Source organism: Rhinichthys klamathensis, unplaced genomic scaffold (assembly GCF_029890125.1).
Source record: "Rhinichthys klamathensis goyatoka isolate OS25496 unplaced genomic scaffold, OSU_Roscu_1.1 h1tg000119l_1, whole genome shotgun sequence".
Taxonomy (NCBI): domain Eukaryota; kingdom Metazoa; phylum Chordata; class Actinopteri; order Cypriniformes; family Leuciscidae; genus Rhinichthys; species Rhinichthys klamathensis.
This window is the reverse complement of record NW_026606656.1, coordinates 797502-822480: the sequence shown is the minus strand read 5'-3', so window position 1 is coordinate 822480 and position 24979 is coordinate 797502. Positions and strand designations below refer to the sequence as shown.

Genomic DNA, 24979 nt, shown 5'->3' with positions numbered 1-24979 from the left:
TGTTGAAACAGCTGATACGCATTTTAACCCTTTAGCTGTCATGCACTACCCAAACTTAAACGGTTGTAATTCATTAAGCCTGTGTACTAAAGACTTACGGTTGGTCTCTTTTAAAAGAAGACTCTTGGCAGATTATTGCTGACGTGGAATAAATTAATAGAATTAAATTATTTAAAAGTTATTGAAGTTTAAGTTTATTGTTATGAAAATATAATAAAATATATATTTTTCTTTTATTAAAAATATATATAAATTAATAGGTTTCAGCCTAAAAATGACAGAAAGTCAAAGCCATATATCTAACCAAGTTGTGTTCCAAATTTGAAGTTGATATAACAAACATTGAAGTTCCCATTTGATTTTGTTTAGGCGTAATACCAAAAATACCCACCGGGTGCCATTGCATTCCATTGAATTTAATTGTTTGCATTCTGCCATAACAAATTAATAAATTTCTATCAAAATTTCACTTCTGTCACTAAATATGGAACCTTGAGACTCAGACCTTTCTGACAATATGTGTTTTGTCAAGATTAGAAAATTTTTGATAATAAATTATGAAATTTTGATGCCCAAAAGGGGAGGGGTCTAATACAATTAGCATTTATTTAGTTATTTTTACAATCCTTAGAAAACATTTCTCTATACTTGGGTCACTTTTTCAAAACCTTTCACATGAGCACAACATCAGTCTATGTGAGTTAAACTCTGGGGATCATTTATCAATGCTTTGGCACAAAAGGTATTCAATGACTACATAAGTTCACATCACCAAAACTCTAGGCCAATTTGTAAGTAAATTATAAACATCAGAGAGAGTGTCATTCTTGCTTCGTAAAGAGACTTTACAAAAGAAAACATAGTGTAATGCTACCCATTGTTAGTATTTTCTTATGTCATTGTTTTATGAGGGTCAAAGTGTGTTTGTTCGTTGTCAACCTTTGTTAATGTTCTGGAAGAATGATTTGAGACCCGAATGAATTGTTTTGTCAGCTTTAGTGCATTTTGAATGTGATATTAACTGCTGTGTCAAGCTGGTTATGAGAGCTGTGTTAAGGGTTTTGAAAATGTGTATCGAAAAAGGTGTCCTATAGCGATTGTAAAAAACAGTAATATTTGGACAAGGGAGAGGAATAGTTGAGGGAGGAGAGGAGTAGTTCAGGACAAGGGAGAGGAGTAAGAATTTGTGATATTCTGCGTATTTATGTTTTTTTTCTTACACATGCGGAAGCCACGTATGTCGGATCTTCTGTTACTGTCTGTGAAAGGGCACCAACTACCAAGGGGGCACCATCGACACGCCCGCAAAGCAATTTCAACCAAGGTGGCAACTGAAGTTCTGCGCAGGGGACCCATTTGACCAGTGGCGGCCCTGAGCAATTATGTTACTTGCTATTTTTTCCTACATTCTATAAAGTAATGACTCATTCACTTATATTGCCAACAAAATGCACACATTCAACACAACCAAGAATGGTTGAAAGTATAAGGAAAGTGAATTATAAAAAACAATGGATTTTATATTGCCTGTATGCAGAGAGAACTGAAACATGACAAGTAATGCAGTTTTTGTAATGCTATCAACTGTTAGTAATTTGATATTTAGTGCTATCATTAACTATACAGTATGTCCCAGGTGGATAGAAAAGGGTGTTTTAACAGACTTATTAGATACTGAATCAGGTTTGCCGTGTTTTGACAGAGTTGGTATTTAATGAACAAAATGTGGTTTTGGACAGACAATTTACTATTTGACTATTTGTGTGATACAGGTCTGTTGCTGTGTTAAGAATTTAGAAAAAGTACTAAACACTTATTTGCAATTGTAAAAAAAAAAGAAAAAAAAAGAAGCAATATAAGTAAAATAAACCATGGTATAAGATTGATAAAATATATATTTAATATTTGATTGTTGCAGGCTTTGGTTTGAAATAACATTTCCAAGAACTGTTAGTCATAAACATGAACGTTTCACTTCAGCAGGTGTGAGGGGGAAAAGAGGAAGAAAGACAGACCCTGAATACATTGACGCTCTCGAATAGACCTAATTCTGACATTCTGAAATTCCTTTGAGAGAACTTAGTCAAAGTAAACACCCAAAGTTTGCATAAAAGCAAAGAAAGATTAATTATTCTAATTTTTTATTGCAACATTCCAAATTCTCAGCAAATGTTTCAAGCGGCATACTATTGGATGGACCACAAAATATAATTCAAGTAAATCTTAAGTATTAGTTGTAATGTAGACTACACATAAAGAGGATGTTGTTACAATTAAAAACATTTACATTTTACAGTATTGCCAATTGTTTTGAATTGTTTAGCTCATCAAGCTTAATTGTTCGATATTGCGTGTAGATAAGTTTATTTATAGTTTGGCTATAAAACGTTTCCTTGAGCGCTCAGAAGTTTGCAGCTGCTACGTCTGCTTTGGTGATTCTCAATCCCCAGAGACAAAATATTCAAATACATACAACAACCGAAACTGAGAGAAACATCTCCATTGCAATAGTACCCTGAACTAAAGCTTTTCTAGGAATATGTCATTGTGTGCAGTTTGAATCAGTCTTAATTTCAGAACAACTGAAAGAACAGAAATACATTTTTAAAACACATCTTTTGGATGTTCCAATGATGTTAGAAAGCTTTACTTTATTAATCAGTTTGGTTTGGTTTAGTTATATTTACTCTGATAATCAGTTCTTCTGAAATGTAGAGGGGTAAATGACATGACGTGCATATTTTTGTATCCAAGTTTGAAATAATTTGATAAATGCATGGCATATATCACTTTATTCTATAAAACCAATTTAGTTTGAATACATTGAACAAATGAACTGTAATAAGGAGTCCACTGAAGGCAAGTTCCAGAACCCAAGTGCAGTTTTATTAATATCCAAAAACAAGATCAAACATAAAACAAAGGCAAGGCAAGGCATGGCATGAAACTCAAAACAAAAACATGAACATATACATGGCGCTTACCACCAGTGGTTACACGAAACAATACTTTTCAAAGACACTTGGCAAACATGAGGGCTTAAATGCACACATGGACTAATGACTAAAGACACACCTGTGAACATGATAGACAACTAACCAATGAAAACATGACAACGCAGAACACATGGCAGGTTCACATGAGGGCCAGGGAATCACAGGACAAGACAGGAAACATCATGAACCAAAACCCAAAACTACCTGTGACATGAACAGAAGAAAAATGGTGTCTTAATAATAAAAAATTAAAAACTAAATGTATGGAATCATTTCAGGTTTGAAACCTTTCATATAAACACATTTTATAAATATCAGTAATTTTATTGTAAAACTGTTGAGATAATTGAAAAACTTTTGTCCAGCAATTAGTTTATTCTCAAATGTCAGGGTGGCACAACTGCAAACATGGCTCTTTGATTGTGAACTGATGAGGTAATAACAGTAAACATGATAATGCATCATCCAGAGATCCTAAACTGATCCTTGTGGCAGAGTGAAAAGATTTGTAGATCTCTCTTAAATACTGGTAAAAACTGCTGATTTCAAGTATGGGTAGGTTGGTACACTTTCCATGTCAGGTGGTGCAACTATATTTGGTTATACCACCTGACATAAAAATGTATTTATTTAAACACTTTGAAATGTTAGTTAAAAACTGAAACTTGTTTAAACACATTGTTCATGACTCAAACATTTGCATTGCATCAGTTTTTGAAAAGTTTTTTTGAAGCCATATTTGTCAATGACCCACATATAGCCTATATATTTGCCCTCTAAAGTCATAAAAAATATTTTTTGACAAATTAATCAATTAAATTAAATGATTAAATTGATTTATGATTTAAACTTGATTAACTTAAATGATTTTTTACTGGAGTACGATTTTCAAGAAAATACTATTTCAGTCTTTCTACTTTAACATATCAGTGTGTGACTTGCCCTTTATTGCAATAACATAATTAAATAAATTTAGCAATTTCACCATTTTTTTTTCAGTGTATGTATAATTAATACTCACACATTTTATGTTCTGAAGGACCTATCCCTGTAACATCTGAAACGGCAAGATAATGTCTCTTGCCACATAAAATATTTGAAGGAAAATAATCTAGATAACCTGAAAGCATAGACACAATAAGACTTTATTGATGAGTGTGAAGACTGATTACATATTTGTCAAATCAGTCTTTAAAAAATGTGAATAGAGGCAAATTATGTAGATTCAACATCAGAATAAGAAACCTTGGAGTCTTCAGAAGTTCTTTTTAAAAATCATCAGTGCTTCATCTGGAAAAAGTCAATAAGATCAAAAATAAAAACCCATTTTAGTTACACAATGCAATCCAAAGTGAAGCCATTATGTGTAAAACTGTAACAGTATCTTATGTATCATCTTCTTAAAAATGCTCTGCAGTCAATTTAGTTATGTTAGGTTACCTTGAAAAGACTAAGTACAGCGCTGTATGTCAGAGAAAAGAGGAATAGGAAGATGAAGGAAGTGGCAGTGGACCAGAGACTTCTGAACTCATCCTCCTCCAGAACATCTTTATTACAATTCAGAGCAAAGCCCTTCTCCGGCTCAGGTGGCTCCCCTGGAAAAGAAAACACATGCTAATGGGGCATATGAACAGGATAAGCACATTGTCCAGTACATATATGCAGACATAAATCACTCATCCCGAATTTAAAGTCCAATGAATCTTACTAGGCTTCTAGTTACTGTATAATTAAGCACATGGCGGCCACATGTACTGCCAGCATGTACTCACATATTCATTTGCACACACTGCTAAATGTACACAGAAGTGACAAACGTATAACATTGTCCTGTCTCTTACCCATTGTTTCTGCATTTTACCATGCAATTTATAAAAATATGCTCAATCATCTCAGACATTAACTAATACTGACATACTAATACAAGTACACATAACATATTGCTACATCCTTAAAACAAAACATGCCTTATTGATTATAAATGTCAATAGTTACTGGTGACTTTGGTGGTCACCATAAGGGGCTTTACTATGTGCAGAGTCACAAACATATTCGAATTTCTTTAAAATACTGATGAAACAGGACCAGAATGTAATGCATACAAAGTTTCTGATTATAAGAACCAAATGAGAGCTGGACTAAATCATGCAAAGTTGCAAACACAAAGATTTATTGCTTACAATTGTAAAACAACAAATTAATGTCATACCAAAATGAAATATTTTTGATTTGAAACATAGAACATGAAACTGTTACATCAGAGGACATGGAAAGGCTACAGCGGTACAGTAAGCACAGGACAAAACATAAATGCGCAATTTTAACAAAAACATTACACTCACACAGATCAGAGTAAATTTTTGCTCTTGAAAACTATTGTTTTTTTCACACTATGATATTATGATGCCTATAGTTTCTGTTCATATTTATTTTCATGCAATAACAAATGAAGCATAGTTTTGAGTGAAATTTGGCTTGGAAGTTTGACCCATGCAGTAAAGTGATACAAGCAGAACAATGACCGATGAACAAAAACATCAAAGACAGATAATCTGACAAGTGAGCAACAGGGAGCATAAGCACTGGAAAATGTACAAACAAACAGATACAAGTTATCATTAATAATCACAAACTGGACATTCTGGCTGTTTACTTTTTCTGGTTGACACTTGTAATTGAGATCCTTTATCGTCCATGTTGGCGTGTTTGACCGCACAGGTGATGGTGGTTAGAGGATCATCATACTTTTGTTTTGACACTGTTAGGATGCTGAGAACAGACGTGGAGCTCTTTTGATGAATAGGAACACTGGTTCTGGGCTCTCTGTAATGCTCTTCGCCCACTTTCCACATGATATAGACATCACCCAGTTTATGGCTTGTGACCTCACACACCAGAGAGACACTGTCGCTGACACTGTTGATAGTATCAGGTCTGTAAATGGTAACATTGGGTTTCTGTCCATCTGAATTAAAGGAAGTGATAAAGGTTCATTAAACAAACAGAAGAATAAAACAATAATGAATAACAATAGTGTTTCAAGACAGTCTAAGCTTTTTGACAGCGAAACCATTTCAAATGGGCTTGCAGTTTTTGCCAGAAAAATTGTTGTATTTAATTTTCATAAAAAAGTATTTAATAAAAGTATAATTGCATCTATAAATGCACATACACCCTCAAAGTCAATTATTTGGAAGTAACATTGACTTACCTCCTTTATCAAAATGGATGTCCTGCTTGATGTCTCTGTTATTATTTGTGTCACGGATGGTGCAGGTGACCATTTCTCCATCAAACCATGTATTTTTATCAATGGCGACATTGTGGATTCTTGTCTGCAAGTTTGAAGTGTCAGTAAAGACATTTCCTGGTCTGATATTATCACTAGTTACAGGTGTATTCTTCACTGTGCATGACACTGAAGCTTCTTGCACTGTATTTTGTACATCTCCAGAAACAACAGCTTCCAAGACAACTTTATCATTGACAAATAGTTCTCTCTCAATGGGTGGCTTCAGCGTCAGTGTGAATTTAGCTACGAGGGAGAAAGAAAGTATATGAATTCATGTGTAAATTTGGATTTATGTGTATATCTGTGAATTGGAATTAGTTTGAAGGAGTGTATCCTTGTGTAAATTTGAAATAGAAGTGAGAGTGTGAACTAGCAAACCAACATTAAATGATTTACCTTTAAAGTTCTTCTTCTCAATAATCGTTTTTCCCTGATGTGTGACCTCACAGGAATAGGAAGTATTTGCATTCCAAGTCTCACTGCTGACTTCATAAAAACTGTATGCTGTGTAAAGACCTGTACCTCCATTTCGTTTGGTTTCCAGTTTTAGGTTCCTGATGTTATTATTTACTTTCCATTGTCCAGTGAGGTTCTTGGGGTAGAAATCCTCAATAAGACACATGACAGATGTACTTTTTGGAGTTGTAACAGCAACCAAGCTCAGGGTTGGTGTTTGTGGATTCACTACAAATAAAACAAGGTTTACAATGAAACTGAGGACATCTGACATTTTGCAATCTTAAAATTTCTTTAATTTTACCACAACAGTTTAGTTAAATATTCATCTTGTTAATGTCTGTTACCTGTTATGAATGTTTCAGTGACAGTTTTCGATGGGTGTACTGCAGTACACAATTTTATTTTGATTCAATTTCGCTTTATAAATAGTTATGTGGCTGACTTTTAACATCTTGTCTCCAGTTGTTACTGTAGGGTACTGGATGAAATCAGTCAAGGCATTTCCCTTGTCCATCCATTTGAAACTGACAGATTTTCAAATAGTGCAACATGCTTTATTAAGCAAAGCACATAGATGCTTTTAGTTGAGTTTGAACGTCAATGTCAAATGTTGTAGCCTATATTTATACATATATATATATATATATATATATATATATATACTGTATATATATATGTGTGTGTGTGTGTGTAATTTACATATGTACATGTGTAATTTATATATATAAAATAAGAAATATCATATGCCATTGTATTCCCTTGCATGAGGTCAGAGAAAAAGTATTTCTAAAAGCCTATGCATATTATGTGCTTTTCTGTTCTTACATTTTTTTAGACCTATAGCCTTGTTGTTCTCAGCTAGTGTAAACATTCACTGTCAGACTTTGAAAAAGGACAACTGCTTAACATGCACAAAAATATAACAGCAGGTTCATTGGCATTAAATAATTTAATCAATGATCTGACAAAACTAAAAGAGTGTAATAAAATGTCTATTCAAACATGACCCTCCAAAAAGAAACATCATCCCAACAGCAATATACAAGACCCAATAGAGAAACGCGTGAAGTAGATAAATGTAAAATGTTAGACATTTTAGAGATGTGACTTACCTGGTGGAACTACTTTAGTTGTTAAAGTGCCTTTTGAATTTGAAGCTTCACATATGTAAGGGTTTTGAGGATTCCAGTCGCTTTTTTTCACACGGAGATGGCTGATTTTGGTATAGTCTCCGTCACTCCCGAACGCTGGATACTGCACGAAAGTATCCAGATCTTTATCACCAGGAGCCTTCCATTTGAAAGTGAGTGAGTCCGCAGGGGAGAAACCTCTGGCCAAGCAGCCGACAGTGATGTGCCCAGTAGAATCAGCAGAACACTGAGACAGGGCGAAGATGGACTTCGGCGCAGATGTTTGAGCTGTAGAGACATTACATCTTTCTCAGAAAATATATAAACTACATCATATAACGTAACATACTGTACATGTGCAACACTATTAGGCCATGCCAAATGAACAAACGAACCAATGAATGAATGAATGAATGAATAAAAAAAATAAAAAAATTGAGATTACACCGCTATCTTCGGTTTGCATCAGAGTTCTGCCATGTTGATAAACTGCTTAGACTATAGGCTATCTTGCAAGCAAGTCATCTTTTCTTCTTCTTCTTCTTTAAGACAACTTTTTAAAGTAAGTTACTTTAACAAGCAAACTGGTCTAATTTGAATCGGTCAGGTAAAACATAAAATCTCATGAATTAGCGGAAACATTTTAAGGTTCCAAAAGGGAGTTTTTACAGCAATACCCAGGGCCGGCGCTAGCCATTTGGGTGCCCTAAGCACAAATGCTTGGTGGTGCCCCCCCACTCCCAACCACCCACCCACCCAAGGAATAACAAGCATTCAGAATTTCTTAGTTAGGTTCTCTTTACTTCCAAAATAACTGCTGCAAATAAATCGTTTTACATTAACAATGGCACCAAATATGAAAAGAAATAAATAATATAAAAGTTAAAATTATAAATACCAAAAACCACCACAATTACTAAAAACACAGATTTGGAACATGAATGATATATGTGTGTACTGTGTATAATTATTTTGTATATATATAAATACACATTTGCATCTATGTATTTAAGAAATATTTGTTATTTATATATAAAATATTTAAATTTATATATAATATAAATTATATATAATTATATATATACATGCAAATATTTCTTAAATATATACATGCATATGTGTGTGTATTTATATATACAAAATAATTATACACAGTACACACACATATATCATGTAGACACAAACTTTTATTTTGGATGCAATTCATCTTTTCCCAGCCCTAATAATTTAATAATTTGACAACTCTGTGAATATGAAAATATACAAACACTGAGATTGTGGGGTTTTTTTTTTTCTAATTGCAGTTTCACCAACAGATGTCGCCCTTGGGCCTTGGCCTATGAACCTCTTGAAAGTTATCCGCATAGTACAACAACGAAAAAACGTATCTAAGCGGTCTTCCTCTTCTTCTCAAACAAACTAACTGCATCTTAAACAGCCCAAGTTTCAAAATTCGAGAAACCCCCGGACCCCGTTAAAATAAAAGATTCAACATGCAGGGCTAAAAAAGCCCCGGATCATTTGCACTACTAGCGACGCCCCCCTGGACATGCATTCACGACGCAAGGGCGCCCGCGCTACAAAACTAACATTTTTATTTAAAATATTGTCTACCTGCAAGCGACGCGCGAGTATCATCCCGCTGTCTCTTCTTTTTCCTTTTTTCCGCTCCCGACTCTTGGTGCCTTTTCGAGGCCATGTCTGAGGTCGGTGTCTGCCAAATTTTACATTGATTGAGGCATAATCGAACAGACCACTGGGAGGTGGGGAAGGGGGGGCACCAGAGGGAGACTGGCACAGGAGATTCACCTTTTTCTCGACTAATTTGGTCTAGGCCTATATTACTTTTGTATTGCTTTTGTATATTAACATGCTTTAGACATATTTTATTTGTTATTTATACTAGTAGCCTATTGTGATGATTTTTCACGACCCAGATTTTTTGGTGCCCCCCCAAGCACTTGGTGCCCTACGCGCAGTGCGTGATGTGCGTGTGCGGAGCGCCGGCCCTGGCAATACCCTTGAATAACTATTTTGGGTTCATCAAAGAACCTTAGTGAACAGTTCTTAAAAGAAACATTTATTTTCTTAGTGTGAAGAACATTTTAATAATCTAAAAAATCTTTTGTGCAATGGAAAGGTTCCATGGATGTTAAAGTTTATTCATCAATGTCATTTAAGAACCTTTATTTTGAACAATGTAGATGCTATATGTCATATAGAATATTTATAGTCATATTTGTTATCAGACATATAGGCTAATAAATACTAAAGGATTATCTAAACGAATAATAATTTATTAGGCTACAGAATAATGAGTGCAAAATGACTTTTCATTTTGATTCAAACGAAACAGTTATTGTAACTTATGGAGTGTAAATTAAAAAATTAATTGAATGAAAATTCCAACCTTTTGAGAATTTTAAATAAAAGCAAAATACAGCAGTTTGTAACTTTGAACTATGAAATCATATGGAAAAAAAAGGAAAAATGTATCATTAAAAAATAAATAGCCCCAAAAAACAAACACCCCTAGAACTTTTTTTTTCTTTTCTCTTCATTGTGCTTGAAATAATTTCTTGAATAGCGGTTGCTCCACAAAAAACATTCTTTTAAATCTCCAATTGTCATCTTCATGCATTGACAGATACCTTTGTAAATCAGTAAGCTACGCCAGTTTATTATTATTATTATTATTATTTAATAATATCGGGATGCAATCAACAATTTAGAATATAACACATTATATTAGTGGATATCAGTGCATACATTTAAAACAACCCAGAGACGTTACAGTTTAGTTAGACTTTTTAGTCTTATATTTATGCTCTGGCTGTTTTCAGCGTCTAATATTTGAGCAGTTTAAGGCAACACATGTGAGAATAATGTACAACGAAATGAGTCGTTTAAGAATACTGTTGTATTTTTGTTCGTTTTAAACAGATGAACATTTTTTATAAAAGTATGTAGTCTTTTAGTGAAATGGACAACAGCTAAATTAAGACAGTTTCCAATAGAAACTCTAACTCTTTTAAAGATAGGCTATAATAAAAAAATTTAAAAAATAATAAAACACACGTGATTTTTTTTTTTTTTTTACGATACAAATGTCCTTGCAATTAATCATAAAATCTTACTGTTTGTTACGGTGACTTTGGTGCCGCTTCCCCAGTAGTCGAAAGCCCAGTTACACAATATCGTTTTAATGTTACAGTGCAGTATAAAAATACAACGCTCAGAGTTTGTTGAACGACCAATCCCTTGTTTTATTTAAATGCGCAAAAAAATGATTTAGAATTTAATTATTCATAATCTGAATCTTTGCGTTTGTAGCAAATTACTTTAGACTAATGTCCTGACTTTAATTGTTCTAATCGCATAACAAGAAAAGCTCGACATTGAAATGTTGCTTTAATATAAAGAAACATTTTTTTTCGACAAAACTGCGCACACATTTATCGTACTTAGATCAGATTTTGATTTGTTAGGTGGGTATTTTTCTTACCTGACGAGACAGTGATCAAGGTTCCTTTTCCCCAGTAGTCAAAAGCATAGTCACACTGACACTTTACCCGGGGATATTGTACAAAAATAGCAGCTATATCATATGTATTTAACCTCTTAACAAGTAACTTTCATTTATTATTATATAACCCACATATTGGGCTATTTAGACTTATATTTAACCTTAGCCAAAACGGACTAGAAAGGGAAATGTACTTTTAGCCTAATAGGCTATTTAAAACTTGTCAACGTTATTGAGAGGATTAACTGAAATGTAACATCTTACCAGATGTCACTGTGACAGATGTGCCTTTCCCCCAGTAGTCAAAGGCAGCATCACAGTGATCATTTTAATTTGTTCAGTGCACAAAAACACAAACGATCTTTTCCATATTAGCCAACCTTAAAACTTGATTTTAATTATCCATGATATTTTTTTCTCTGACTAAAAAGTGTTGTTAATAAGTTAATTTTATCGCCTCTAGAAAAATGTTTTATATAGCCTACATAACGATTCATATTTTTTGGTTTGATTATATTTAATTTGGTTCGTAGGCTATTTAAATCAAAACTTCTTACCTGATGTCACAGTCACCGCTGTTCCCTTTCCCCAGTAGTCAAAGGCACCGTCACAGCGGGAAGGTTCACGATAACAGCCTTACCATAACCACAATAATACATTTTAATATGCAATAATTTGTCTAGGCCGACGTCAAAACGATTTAGTTTGATAACGCACTTTCTTTAATCGGAGAGTTTTACGCGCATTATTTATCTCCGACGCATCTTTCCACTGTTAACCAAGGTAAAATGTGTAAATACGTCTGCATGTTAGTTTTGCGAAAGAAAGACTACCTGATCTTCCAAAATAAGTAGAAATAAAATAACAGAAAATATCGGCAATATCTTACCTGAGGAAACGGTGACTTTGGTTCCTTTCCCCCAGTAGTCGAAGTAATCGACACAGTGACTGGTGCATTTGAGTTCCCGACCAAAAAACCCACACGAAGCATGTGATCAAAAGAACTTAAACCTAACATTTGTTATTCTACCTTTTGAACAGAATAAATGGATGCAGTGAAAACTTATCTCGCCTCTATATTGTCCGTACTACGCTGAGCTGTAGGTCAGAAATATTTGCAGCACTTAATATGTTGCATTAACCTATATCCAAAACATGATGACCCTGAAATTAGAAAGCAGTTTTCAGTAGGCTAATAACATAAATCAAACTCTTCCTGCTTCTGCCCTCAGTTCAGATGTGTGCTAGTATTACTAATAGGCCTAATTAAATAGAATAAAAATTTTGAACGAAAAATCATATTGTTCCCTCATAGTTCCATACATTACGTATTGTGTCACTCTAAAAAAATAATTCAGTGGCTTAGTAAATATCACAGTACCTACGGAGCCCCTGAGGGGACTCTGCAAAAAAATAAAAAAAATAAAAAAAATAAATAAAGACTATCGCGTGCGCAAGAGAAATAGCCTGGCAAGCCAGACCCGGCACTATGGGCGGGCCTTAGAGGGCCGGGCCCCCCTACAGAGCTCCTGTGCCCGCACAAGACGCGGTGTTTGGGGTCCGTGTATGCAAATAATAATAGGCCTAATAATAATTAACATTTTATTAGGCTACATATTTAGAAAGCAATTCGTCAAATGTCATTCATAATACAGGTTAGACAATAATAATACAGGGCTAAGATTATCACAAATAAACAAGATTTTGACGCATATCAAAGTGTTTGTGCGGAGTGAGGAGCGCGCACTGATGGCAGGGAGGCGCGGGCGCGAACACTTGCATTTCCTATCAACGGTGGAAACAACTTAAAATACTCTATCATTTCTGGCCACACAGAAAATAATGGGCGTTATTCTCAACTACTTACATTATTCTCAACTACTTTTATTTACGTAAACTCAAAATAACAAGAAAACGTTGTGCTTTGTAAAATAAAATAAAACAATCAGGCACGGTTTCATGATGAACTGGAGCGCGATAACTGAAACAAAATATAGCCTATAGGCTAAAGCTTGAAATGTACTTTTTTTCCATATTAATTTGTGAATATTTTAAATGTTTAATAAAGGGGCAAAAAGTCATAAACAAAAATCTGAAAATCCGTCAATAGGGCTATTTATTTTTTTGCGCAGCATATAGGTGCGTAGGCTACAGTTCAAATTTACATTTTGGTTTTCAACTTTGCGTTTTAAAAATACAACAACGGTTCATTTTTCGTTTTGCAAAATTACGGGTTAAAAAAGGAAAAACGAATGGACACAAAATGTGACCCTGACACTGACCATTTGGACAGAATACGAGACATATATTTATTAAATTCATAAAAAAGAAACAATAATTGACCGTTCGCAAAAGCCACGCCCCCTAGTTATTGTTGCTACGCTCATCAAACAAATGGTCAAACACGACCAGCGCCACAGATTGCCATGACGGGAAGAGGTGCGTCAGTGACCTTTTTTGGAGCAATACCTCCGCGATATCCTCCAGATCGAGGCAAAAGGGGTTACAGTATGCAGTGGAGGGATATATTCAAAATATAAAAATACGCAATGAAGGGGACACGACTACTATCGAGGCTAATAATGCTCTCAAACCGGTCTCAAGCGAAATCTGAGAAACCCCATGACCTGTAACGTTAGCAGCTACCTCAAATGCAACCAGCACAGCCTTGAAGAAGATTCTATAAGCTGTTTCAGTGGCTAATTGTTTGGAGTTAGAAATATATAACTCGCGCTGCATATTTAGTAATTTTGCCTCAGATACAGGATTATTCATTCGCTTTAACAAGCAGGTTGTTCATTACCACGGCAACCGCTTGCGTGTCATGCTAAATGCGATTTTCGTGTTTAAAAAGTAACTATACATAATAGACGGAAAGATGCAGATAACCATACATTATTTCTATTCGTTACGATATTGATATGAACTGATGTTGTCAAGTAAGTTAAGCTTCATGCGTTCCCCGTTGCGAACGTGCACTCATCTAACGTTAGTCTAAACTGTAGTCTACAGGTGCTGCTGCTCATTTCCCCCCGAAAATATCATGTTAACAACAACACTTTAGAAAACGTACTTCCTTTGTGGATCCTCTTGATCTGCTTTCTCCATGTGTCTTTGACTAATCTCATTGTCTCAGTCTCAAGCACGCTGCACGCGAGTTAACCATGTTCGACACATTTAACTGGGAGTGGGGCCGTCCACACTGTTTTATCCATTGTAGGGAAGCACGTTGTGTTTTCGGCTTTTGAAACGAAAAGAACACAACTCCTCCAGACAATCTCTCGGGATATCTAGTGTCCGATTTACAAACGCCGTGGGCGCACCGCTTCACCATCTTGCTTGGAGTCAATGTTTGACGGACCTGCTCACATAGTAGCGGTTGCTATGATGTGTGATTGGACAATAGCCGTTTTGGGGGAGGGGCCTGCGAACGGTCAATTACAGGAATAGGCTACTGGATTCTAAACCTCACAGAAATGCCACAATCATGAGGGAGAAACACTCAGAAACTCCTTAGGCTATATGTGCCGTTCGCAGTATATTAGGGTCTTTCCCTGCCATTACCCAGCAAACATTTGGACGTGTAATGACCGTTGAAAAGACGTCCGTCCGACACGTCCCGTCAGCGAATTTTTTTTTTTTGCAGGGTGGTAGGGGAAGACTCATTAATATTCATTAGGGAACTCATCCCTGATTGGCTCGCCGTTTTGAAGAATACTCCAATGAGATATCAGAGCGCTGCGTGTCACCAGCTCACCACAGAATCTCTTTCCGATAGGGATTGTGATTGACCTACACGATTAATGTTATTAATTTAATCCGATTAAATAAATGAATCGTGTTGTTATTGACCAAACCTGATTCATTTGATTAATAGTGGGTAATATGTTTTCAAACGTGTTATTTGTATCACGTCTGTATTTGATTGGTATGTGGATACTGAATGTTTTGTTATACCAGTGCTACTTTATGTTGTTTATCTCGCAAAGTCACAAACTGCCCATTCTAGGAAAGACACGAAATTAATCTATCATGGGTCACTACGAATAACGTATTAACAGTAGCAAAGGGAACTGTCATAGTAAACCTTTATTTTTGCGTGATGCTGCACGGACTCTCGGTCTCTCGCCAGTAGGTGTCAGTATAAGTGAGTGTAACACTGGCCGCAAAATTCTCATCTGAGGCTGTATAAACAATAGCCTACTGGTATTACAAAACTGCCACGGGTATATTACAAAACATTCAGTGGCACATACCAGCTACAGACGTGACACAAATAACACGTGTGAAAAAATATTACTGACTTTAAGCGTTTAATAGATATTTAAAATATCACAAAATTAGGGTATTTATTTATGACTTTGTGTCACAATTATGTCAGTATATGTGCTAGATTAATCTGTCAGTCACTACTGGAGGTGTCACAACAGACGGATGACATATTCCACAACTTGATGTCAGTCAGGTGTCGTGTCAGTGTGTCACGATAATGTCAGTGCCTTATGCCAATACGCATACTGAAAGATGCCATGTCACTCAATGTTAATACTGCTACTAGGACTTTGGCTTTTGGCCTTCATTAGCCAATGCAAATAGAAAGTTCAAAATGATCAGCGTGATTATTTTGTGGTCCATGTAGCCTGATATATTTATTTAGTCTATCTGAAGCTATTTCATTGTTAAGTTGGAGAAATAGTTGAGTTCAAATGTTTTTCATTTGATTGAGTCATCATTCGGTAAATAAGCAGAATACGGAATACAGAATACTCAGGCTGGAAGACTGTCATTGGGGCGGATGAAATGGGAGACAACAAACTTTAAAACATTTATTCACAAATATAGCTGCATCCCATGCAATTAGCACAACATTAGAACTGCATCCCATTCAATTAGGCCTACTTCAATCAGTACACTATGCACCAATATGTCATTTGTAAACAAATGACATTTTCTATAGATTTAGAATTTAAACAAGAACAATAAAAAAAGAACTTCCGACATTGTCTATTTACTGTGTTTTTTGCCAAGTGCAACACAGTCAGTGAAACACTGGGATAGACTGTGGTGCCTGCCTTTTGGGAAGTGAATTGCCACTCTTGCCCTTCCATAGCTGTGCTCTCTTCTTGAGCTTTTTGTTGTTCGCCCAGTAATGAGGGCACGCCTGCCTCCAAGTGGCGTTTTCCGACGAGCCACTGCTGTCGGCTGCACTCCAATTTTCGTGCTCGTTTGCATGCCCCTTCTCACCATCCTCCTAGCACCTGATCCGGCAGAGGCACTTTGCCGGCCAAATGTGGCCAGTGCAGAGATTAGCTGGCTGTCTGTTGTCAGTCTGTCATACGAGGTCAGCATCTTCTCCATGGGGGCACTGTACAAGTCAGGCTCAGCCTGTAATTTTCCAATGAGGCCCTCCATCATCCCCCTGACCCGAATTTCCAGCCTGCTGACAATGGGCACAACAACATACATCAACAAGTATTGGTTAATGGTTAATAGTAACAACATTTTTGTGGTGGTGTATGTGTGTGTGGTAACTTCTTAAGGTAGTAACTTTAGGTGTGTGTCTTTGTGTTTGTGTCAGTCACCACCGCCCCTCAAACACACATCATTTCTGTCAGCGCAACACACACACACACACACACACACACACACACACACACACACACACACACACCTTTTTTGCCCCCAAACAGGGAATGCAAACATCACCTCATGGTCTTTCATTTTGTCTACATGTAACAGAATGTGCCACATCCCCCGTCTCTTTCTCTCTCACCAGCACTATCCGTATCCTGTAAACTCACCTGACCTGAACAGCATAAATCTATGTGATAATGTAGTGAGGGAGATGAGTTACAGCACACCCAACAATACATATGACCTGAAGGTCACTAGCCGCGTTTCCATTACCCTTCAAATTGCCCAAATTGAAATTGAAAATATGCACAATGGAAACATGTCAGTTACGCAAAAAATACCATTTATCGCAAAAAAATGATTTGCATGGCAGGGAGAAAATTTTGGTGTTCAACTTTGCGTTTAAAAAATACAACAACCGTTAATTTTTTATTCGTTTTGCTAAATTACGGGTTAAAAATGGAAAAACGAATGGACACAAAAGTACACTGACCGTTTGAACAGAATACGAGACATAGGCCTAGTTCTTTATTAAATTCATTAAAAAACAATAATTACAGGAATAGGCTACTGGATTCTAGGGTCTTTTCCTGCCATTAATGCTTGGATAACACCACGTCTCCTTCCATTAATAATAATAATAATGTCTAGTGCGGTGGCTGTGATATAGGCTATAAACCTACCAACGTCCGTTGCCATGATTTTTAGAATGACTTATTGTGAAAAAAAAATCACGTTTTAGTCGCATAACATCGGTTAATGGAAACGCCGTCATTTCGCAATAGTTTTTTATTATTTCTCTGCTGTCCTGTTTTTCTGCCCACCTCTGCCTGTTGGATTGCTCGGATGAGCCCTCACCAGCTGAGCAGTCATCACTATCACCAGCCTCGTCCACTCCTCTGGCTGGGCTTTCTGGGCTTTCTGGGCTCTCCGCTGCAGCTGCACAAAGGGGATCTAAATAAAAATGTAAAGAGAAATGATATTTGTTTAATGAAACTATGGCTGATTGTCTAATGAACATTATATTCATTCCAAGTTATTTACCTGTGACAGACTGGTCTGCATTTAGATCTTCAGTCATTCTCATGTACCAGTGGCCTGGTATATTGTTCTTTCCTTTGTAGAGCAGAGAAAGAGGTAATTACTTGCTATACTGTATCTAAACACATAAATCATTCGATGAAAGGCAAACCTGATGTAAACTGACCCATAGCCCTGTCTTCGAGATCACCATGTGCTGTCCATAGAAAAAGTGACAGCAAAGTTATGGACCAGGATACTATACCTGTGGCAATTTCATAAAATTTTATCCAGGCAGCTGGTGTGAGTTTCCGGTCTTTGTCCTGCAGCTGTTGGGTGTCAACCATGAAGTTCACCTCATCCCCCTACAGTGTCACATCAAAGGAGACATAAATTATTATCATAGCATACAGCATATGAGAATTAAAACGGCAAATAGACCATGTAACAATTTCATACATTGATGGTTCTTCTTGTGTCCCCTTTCGACTTCAACTTTATTCTATTATTTGCTGCGTCGATGAGCCTCCGGCAATAGTAGGCCTCTAGCCTGGTGCTAATGAAATCCATCAGCTGGGTTATGTTGTAGGCCTTCAGCCTATAGAGGACCTGGTCCTTCAGCACCCTCATTGCACTCTCCACATAATTGTTGGTGTCGTTCCCTCGTGTGGGGAGGTGGGAGCGGAGACAAATTGCCCAGGCCTCACGTCTGCTGAAAATAGATGTCAGATATTTGCAATATCGTGGGTGAAGCTTTGCCGTGGAGTCCTCTAATGCCTGATGGTATGAGGCCTCAAGTTCTCCTGGATTTCTTGCATACACCATAGCCTTGAAGAGCTGCAGCAGGGTTTGACGGTCAGACTTTGGTACTGCATTGTGGGCATCCCACAACCACCTCCACATCGCCTGCAAAATGTGAAAAACACAGAGGATGGGGTGTGTATGTGGATAAGTCTCGCTGAGGGACTGTCGTAATGCCTGGCAGTCATCAGTCATCACCACTTGTGGGCCAAGCTCTCTTCTGCGGAAAAATGCGTCCTCCGGGAGAATGCTTTTCAGGAGCTGCAGTCCTGCAGTGATGACACTCTGAGACTCAGATGATGTTATCATTACACCCAAAGGCAGTCCTCCAACAGCTGAGTGGGTCAAAAGTAGGAACACTCTGCTATTTGTTCTGTCGCAATTTCCAGAAGAGTCCACAAAGACCATCTCTGCACTCTCAGGGATCATTGAATGGACTCGTCTCATGAGGGGACTGCATAAGGCAATGATGATGTTCTTGGAATCTGCAAACATCTTCCCGCACTCTGCCCCCTCCTTTTTGTTGTATGCATCAAGTGATGCCTGTAGGCTGGTGAGCATGGCGTCCCCGGATAACTCCCCGTACGACCTCTTGAAAATGTTGTAATACAGCCTGAAATGAAAATTATACACAGGATTTAGTACATTATATCAAGTACATTATCAACATTATCACATAATTTTTCACTTGATAATAGTGATCACATTCTTAAAATGTTCCAATTGTATGTTTTACTTTTACTTACCTAAAACAGAAACTTAGATCTGGACAAATTGAGCGATCAGCAGCTGCAAAGACGTAAGAGTCGCAAAGACGTTTTCAGGCCTCACGTCTGCTGAAAATAGATGTCAGATATTTGCAATATCGTGGGTGAAGCTTTGCCGTGGAGTCCTCTAATGCCTGATGGTATGAGGCCTCAAGTTCTCCTGGATTTCTTGCATACACCATAGCCTTGAAGAGCTGCAGCAGGGTTTGACGGTCAGACTTTGGTACTGCATTGTGGGCATCCCACAACCACCTCCACATCGCCTGCAAAATGTGAAAAACACAGAGGATGGGGTGTGTATGTGGATAAGTCTCGCTGAGGGACTGTCGTAATGCCTGGCAGTCATCAGTCATCACCACTTGTGGGCCAAGCTCTCTTCTGCGGAAAAATGCGTCCTCCGGGAGAATGCTTTTCAGGAGCTGCAGTCCTGCAGTGATGACACTCTGAGACTCAGATGATGTTATCATTACACCCAAAGGCAGTCCTCCAACAGCTGAGTGGGTCAAAAGTAGGAACACTCTGCTATTTGTTCTGTCGCAATTTCCAGAAGAGTCCACAAAGACCATCTCTGCACTCTCAGGGATCATTGAATGGACTCGTCTCATGAGGGGACTGCATAAGGCAATGATGATGTTCTTGGAATCTGCAAACATCTTCCCGCACTCTGCCCCCTCCTTTTTGTTGTATGCATCAAGTGATGCCTGTAGGCTGGTGAGCATGGCGTCCCCGGATAACTCCCCGTACGACCTCTTGAAAATGTTGTAATACAGCCTGAAATGAAAATTATACACAGGATTTAGTACATTATATCAAGTACATTATCAACATTATCACATAATTTTTCACTTGATAATAGTGATCACATTCTTAAAATGTTCCAATTGTATGTTTTACTTTTACTTACCTAAAACAGAAACTTAGATCTGGACAAATTGAGCGATCAGCAGCTGCAAAGACGTAAGAGTCGCCCATCTCCTCCTGAAGGTCGTATTTCAGTGTGTTTAAAGCAGAGGAGGGAGAGTGGCCACTTTGAAAAAGAGTCTGTAGTTTGTTGATTGTCTCTGGTGCTACATCTCGGTAACTCATAGCCTCAGCACACATAAGCAGGTGATTATGTTGATGTTTCAGGTTGATGTAGAGACATAATCCTTCTTCTATGTGTACATCAGCAGATCTAAGGACAATCAAATTATTATTACATATTTTATTAAATTAATTAGAAAACTGAGACAGAGAGTGATTTTATTTACAAAACAGCAAGCCTGTTTTTTGGGGTAGCAAATCTATTTTTAGATCTAACCTGGACTTTCTGTTCTGCGAAAAGCTTTGCCTCTTGAGAACAACATACATCAGAGCAGGACATGATGTATTTTTTTTAGAGGAAGAATGTCGTGTGTTGTGTTGGCATCTTAGGTGCACCTTTAAACACATTCAATTAAGGTTGTGGCTCAACCCTTGCAACAATAAATGAATGCGCCTGCTATGGAATCACTTACTCTGTACATGTTCTGCCTTTGTTGTTCCACAGGGTAGCTTTTGTTCACCCGCCATGTCGTTTGTGATGACTTTTGAAAGGCTTGAAGCCATCTGCGAACCTCCTCCTCAGTTTGAAGCTTTACTTTTATAGAAATGTTGCAGTTCTTGCCCTCAAGAGGCTCAAATAAACAAATATGGTGTTCATAGTCCTCAGGTAGGAGTTTCTGTCGAAGCACCAAAAACATTTAAAGAGAAGGCAAATGCATGTTGTGTAACCAAAGTAACATTTAACATTAACAAATACATTCTGTAAACTATCTCTGCCTTTAGAGGGATACTCCACCCAAAAATGCAAATTCTGTCATCATTTACTCACCCTCAAGTTGTTGCAAACCTGTATGAGTTTATTTCTTCTGCTGAACACAAAGGAAGATATTTTGAAGAACGATTGGAACCAAACAGTTGTTTGGCACCGTTGACTTCCATAGTAGAAAAAAAAAAAATACTATGGAAGTCAACGGTGCCAAACAACTGTTTGGTTCCAATCGTTCTTCAAAATATCTTCCTTTGTGTTCAGCAGAAGAAAGAAACTCATACAGGTTTGCAACAACTTGAGGGTGAGTAAATGATGACAGAATTTGCATTTTTGGGTGGAGTATCCCTTTAGGTTAGTTAAGCGTGCTCCATGCATGATATAAGTTGCTTTCCTTTTATTTATGTCAATGTTGTTTGTTTCAATTGTTTAGGTGATGCTTTTGCCTAATAGCCTCCAACTAAACTTTGCCAACTGGACTTATACATTTAAAACCCGCCCAGAAGAGGTTGTTTGTCTGTACCCTCTGTACTAGGGGAGAACCGGGGCGAAAGTAACGCGGGATGAAAGTAACAGAGCGATTTTCTCAGAGCCCTGACTAAATTAGCATTTCAAGCTAGGACAGCACGTTCAGTACGCAACCCTTGGTACTTTTTTCTAATTACAAGTTGTGTTTTTCGTTTCATGTGTCACACAGTAATGATCAATCTACAGGTTATTTAGTGCTGTGACACATCCTTAAGTTAGCATTGTCAGTTTTTCAGTATAAAAGTAAATCGGGTTTAAATGTCAGGAGTTCTTGTCGGGACGAAAGTAACACTTGTTACTTTTGTCCCACTACAGTGAAAACAAGTGTTTATTTTGTCCCTCTGCTAATGTGGTCTTTCTGTGTGTTGCAGCATTAATTAAAACATGTTTATGTCATATGAAGTGGTTTCAATTGTTCTGTAAAATAACTTCGCAGAGATCTTTGATGCCAGAAATATTAGACTTTATTAACAAACAAAGCCGAGCATCTCCTGCAGGGGATCACTCCCTCCAGCAGGAGATCCCTTCCTCCTGCAGGCGATCACTCCTGATCAGTGCCCAGCTTCTCACATATATCCATACATCCTTTTCCAAAGATGGTCATACACTTATAGATAGTTTTGGGTGAAGGTCTTGTACCATGTGACTTCTCAGAATAGAATTGACATTCAGGGTCTTTTTACAGAAGGTCTTGCAGCTTTCAAAGTCACCTAGACAGAGTCCGTTTAGAGGACTCATACAATAAATAATTGTGTATTCTTATAAGGCTAAATTACTTGTTTTCTAAATAATAAAATCTTCAACATTCCCTCCTCTGGGGCTTATCTAAGCCCCACATTCACTATCCTTTTCCAGAGTGTAGTTTCAAAATCCAGCCCCCTCAGTTATGCTACCTAGTGACTAAATCACGTCACCCATCCTTTACAATGACTGAATTATGCCCTCACACTCCGGAGGAGCATTCAAGCCAAACATCTCTCTCCATTTTCTTTCAGTTGTTTTTTCTTTCAATGAAAAGAGTAAAAGACTCGGAATTCTCCCTACTCAAAATTAAACCAAGAATAAGACGTTATAAGTGTTTGTATAAAGTTGGTTCAGCATTGCCTGTCATTGTCACAGTTACGTAAAATATGTCAAACATAAAAATCCATTATACAATTAAAAGTTTTCTTGCGGTGTAGATTTTTTCTTCGACCCAGACACTTTGTGCATTGTAGAAGGTCTCCTCTGGCTCATCAATCATCTTCGTCGTCCTCATTTGAGGAACTTAAATCGACCTCCAGGGGTTGTAAATATCAATTTGGTTGCCCTCACAAATTATCTTTTTTCCTGCATTTCCATTCGTTTAACCGTGGTTTTCCAACTTGTGATATTAATATGCAAAGTACACAACAGAATAATAACCCACTCTCAATATTGCAAATCCAAAAACATTCCTGATTTAGCAAAACATGCTCATAATTCTCCAAAGTTTAAATCACGGTTTCCTTAACTTCTGCTCTTAAGTTTTATTTTTTTCTCACACTTAATCGTATGGTTAAATTTTCCCTGCGCAGTATTATTAAGTAAAAGTGCACACTAATCTCCTAACATAAGTCATTCTACTTTTTTTTCTCATAATTGTTTTTCTCCTAATGTAGACAAAGTTTTACAATCAATCTCTGCTGATTATAGTAGTATAATTGATTCATTCTGCATTTTTGTTTCGCATGATCCATATTAATATCGGATCACAATATGTCTGGGTAAAAATACCTCTTTCCTATTTTTAATCGCTTCTTATTTTTATGAAGGAATATCAATTCTTAAATTCGAAGAATCAATCTTTTTAGTCAGTCATTTTTAGTTGATGAACGAACAGAACACTTTAGTGAATCTTCTATTTACTTAACCGCAATATGCTTTAATAGTTGTTATAAAGTTTTACATTTCACATTCTGTCAATTTTATTTCCAAATTTAAACAATAAATACCCTTTGACTTTTTTAATCTCACGTATTGTAGCTTCTCATTCTCATTGTAGCTCTTCAGTTCAAGACTACCTTAACTGAATACCTTTTCTTCTTTACTAATTTCTAAATAAACCATCATGAATAAACTAATTATGTCTTATGTTATCACTCTAACTAAGAAAGCTTCAGAGCAATATTACATTTACATCATAAAAGTCATTCAATAAACTCATTAGACAATTAGAAAAATAACTCTAGAGAACAACTTTTTGCACTCTTACATATTCCTTATATGTCCATTTCTTTTTCTGTATATTGAACAATCTAAAAGTTTTTATATCAACCATTTAAACCATTAGCATCATAACTTCCTTATTATTAAAACGTCCTTATTATTAAACTTCCTTGTGTTTGTATGTAACTTAATTTTAATCTTCAATACTTCTGTTTGGTTGACCCATTATCTGACCTTATTTCTGATAGACTTCTAATCTAAGGATTACTTCTCTGTAAGAGATTTAATTTCTGTTCCTGCCCCTCCTCTGTTGATTTCATTGCTTTTACCCATCTATATCATGTCCACATACTCCTTACCGAGACTGTCCTCCTCCGAAAAACGACCCCATATGTCGTTTGTACATGCAGCGTATTACGACCTATAGTGGCGTTTTAAAATGAAGCGCCCTCTAGCAGTCTTATATATGACAGTCTCGTTTATCGGGTGTGTCGTCATCAAATGACCTTTGACTGTCGTTACCAATAAAAACAAAATGCGGCAAGAAAAAGAATGTCCCTGACCGCCGTAATCAATATCTGTTTTATTTTATTTAAAGATCTATTTAATGTATCGTTGTGACTGTCGGCAATTCATGTGTAAGTATAAGTGTAGTTTGATGTTTTTTCTTTACAAATGGGTTGCGATTGCCACTAAATGAATGTGATTTTACCACAGTATATTAGCTCGATCCTGCTAGTTAAAGCACAGTGCCCATACATTTTTACCATAGTAATTAGTTTTACTGTGGTATTTTTAGTTAAATAAGACAACGCCATGCTTTTAAGACTGTGGTTTTACTGTGGTATTT

At 36.8% G+C, this 24979-nt stretch overlaps 1 pseudogene; it reads right to left on the bottom strand.

The window, feature by feature from the left end:
• The window catches only part of LOC130088393 (uncharacterized), a 539769-nt pseudogene that overhangs the window by 70794 nt on the left and 443996 nt on the right, over positions 1-24979 (bottom strand).